Below are 3,516 nucleotides of genomic sequence, written 5' to 3' on the forward strand. Positions count from 1 at the left end.
TGCCGACGACCTCGCTGGATGCGCATGATGTTTCGAACTGCTTTCTCGGAGAGGGCATCGTCGAAGCACATCAGGATCAGCAGGCGCAGAAACGCGTGCCGTATATGATCGTAAACCATAACAATACCATCGCCCGAATCGGCATCAGCTTTGCGGGATTCGATCAAGCTAGCAAGGGCGCGCTCACGAGCCCAAGAACAGGACCTGATGCGAGAGGGGAGGAGGATCCCAGACGTGAGGTTGCGGCGGAGGAGGCGCCACAGAGCACCGTGGGCCGCAGAGCTGATGATGCGACCACCACTGCTGAAGATGCAGGTGGCACCGATTGGCGGCGGCCGGTCGAAGAACTGAGAGGCCTTCTCGACGAGGGCTTGGCGAGCGACATGTCGGTCGACGATGTAGAAGGCTGGCTTGTGACTCACGAACAAGGTCACCACCGGGCCGTAGGTGGCGCTGAGGCAGCTGCGGATGGGGCCGAGGTCCAAGAAAGACCGACGAGCAGGACGAGGTTCCCGAGGACGGGCAAAGGGAGGCGGCCCGCGTGGGAGCTCGGAGCTCTTGCCACGGAGGCGGGGCCGAGGAGCTCGATGGCCAAATCCAAGGCGACGAAGAGGAAGACGAGATTCCAGGTCTTCATCGGTGACAACTTCTGTCACCCAATCCTCGAACACGACGACCTATATAGAACGATTGCGATGACTGACGTAGGATTTGCAGTAAGCCTGCAGTCTCACGCAATCAAATACAGATTAGAAGACTCGCGAAAGGCTGCTATGGTCAATCCGGCCAGCCAAAGGAGAGAGCTGCTGGTTTTGAGCGCGCACGAATCGCTTGTCGCTCGCCATCCCTTTCCCATCATTGTCAGCCAACACAAGATGACGACAACCGGCGATGGCGGGCGGCTCCTCCTGATCGATGGACGGAGCGGCGCCTTCTCTCTTCGAGTTCAGAGGTGCGAATCGGCAGTGTGTGTTCATCTCGTCGATATTATCTTCCCCTGTACGTTGATGGTTCGATCCTCGACAATACCTCTGCGTCACGTACTCTTCACCTCAACGAAGAACAAAAGTCAACTCTCGTGTTTTAGTTTTATCTAAGAAAAGCTCGTTGACTGTACACCAAACACCAATCACATCTAGTAGACTTTGCAATATGATTCCGATCGAATACTACGATTTATCTAAAAATCGTGACCATAGACAGAAATCACTGTACTAATCGATGTGCTTATGTTAAGGTATATTTTAGCTTATGATTTTGATAGACTATTTAAACTTTAGGAGTCTAAAATAAATTTTATATTTTAAAAAATATAGTATATAAATTTCTCCTGTCAAATTTGAATTCATATGCGTTAGACTCTGTTTACGCGACATGCTGACTCATGATAAATTATTATTATTATAATATATATATTTTTTAAGTTTAAAAAATAATTATCTATCGAACCACCATATTGTAGAAATGAAAAATAAAGTGAGAGGAGGGATTAAGAAACCACTGTGTGTCTAGATTAGTCCACGTACATCCATCTAAGGTAGGATAATAAATTCTTGAGTTCATTGTCAGACATACTACGTGTTAGGCAACAATGACTCTTATTGAATAAGCTGTAGCGATGTCACAGTGATGCTGCAACATAGGAGGAAGCTACAGTGATGTTACAGTGATGCTACGACATATGAGGAAGTTGCAGCTATGCTACAGTAAAAGGAGAAAACTACAGTAGAGGAGAAAGCTATAACAGAGAGGGAAGCTACAGTAGAGGTACAACAGAGGAGAAAGCTGCAGCGATGCTACAGTAAAGAGAGAAAGCTATAGTAAAAGTGCAGCGGAGGAGAAAGCTATAGTAGAGTAGAGGAGGAAGCTGTAGCATAGGAATAGTAATGCTATAACAGAGGAGGTAGCTACAGCGATGCTACAATAGAAGAGAAAGCTATAGTAGAGGAGGAAGCTACAGCGATTTGGTGGAGAAACCTACAACGATTTACTCTTAGCAAGAGCTGAGGATCGACAATTGACAGTGAGGCAACGGGCTACGATTGATGCAGATCATAGCCTAATAAAGATGATGCTACGACGGTAGACAACTTGAGCTTGGGGTCGGTGTAAGTAGCGCTGATGAAGAAGAAGGCCACATGAAGGAGAAGAGGGAAGGAGTAGACAGGGGTTGGAGATGGATCCACTACCGAGGGCGAGTAGTCGACCGCACCAAAACATATCGTCATTGTATTAATTTAGATTAATGAAGAGGGACTTATATACTATATTTTTAAAATATTTGAATTATTTTAAACATGAATAAATCATAAAGATTTAAATGATCAATGATCAAAATTTTAAAAGCTAAAATATATTTTTTAACCCTTATTTCTTTTACAAAATATTATCCACCCAGAAGCTAAGCATACGGAGCATTGATACAAACACTCACGAGTATATACCACAATGATTAATATCTAATGATTTAAATTTAATCTCAAAAATTTCTATTAACGACGTTCATTATAATCCTCTAAATTTAATATCAGTTTTTATTTTTAATTTGAGATAGAATCCTATTTTCTGAGACGACAAATCCTCACTTATAATATGATTTATGTATACCATGAGGATTGTTAACGTGTTTAATCCTCTAAAATTAATATAAAAATTGCAATATCAAATTGAGCTAGAATCCTATTGAGAAAATTGGGACCTTAATTATATAGAATTCTAAATCGATATTTGGAATTATTCTTAAACGAGGTTCTGCAGGATGAAAATATTAAAGGGATAAAGGCAGGCCACCAAATATTGTTTTCAGTGCTTGCCATTTGAATTCTGCAAGTGAAAAGGTCCAATTTATCCATAGAAAAATCAAAGACATCAGTTTGGGCATAATAGGGTTTTTACGAAAATATTTCTCTTTACAAAAGAGTTTGCAGGATATTAATGGTGTCATGAAATTGATTATTCATATAGGTGATAATAGACCTTTGGGCAATATTTTTGAGGTATCCAGAGAAACATTGTAACCGAGATATGTATATTTATATACATATTATAAGGACCTAATATATATATATATATATATATATATATATATGTATATATACATATATATGTATATATATGTATATATACATATATATGTATATATATATATACATATATATGTATATATACATATATATACATTACATATATATATATACATATATATATATATACATATATATATATACATATATATATATATATACATATATATATATATATACATACATATATATATATATACATATATATATATATATATACATACATATATATATATATATATATATATATATATATATATATATATATGTATAAGTGTACTCTTAAGGAAAAATTATGATAAATAAATAACGTCTTTTCCGAAATTAAAAAAAGGTATTCTAAACGAAAAAAATAGTTTTTTTTTTCGAGAATTCGCTTATAGATGATATATAAACCCCATGCCTCGTTTATTTTGCCGTTACAAGAGGGGCA

Source organism: Musa acuminata, chromosome BXJ1-9, assembly GCF_036884655.1.
Source record: "Musa acuminata AAA Group cultivar baxijiao chromosome BXJ1-9, Cavendish_Baxijiao_AAA, whole genome shotgun sequence".
Lineage (NCBI taxonomy): Eukaryota > Viridiplantae > Streptophyta > Magnoliopsida > Zingiberales > Musaceae > Musa > Musa acuminata.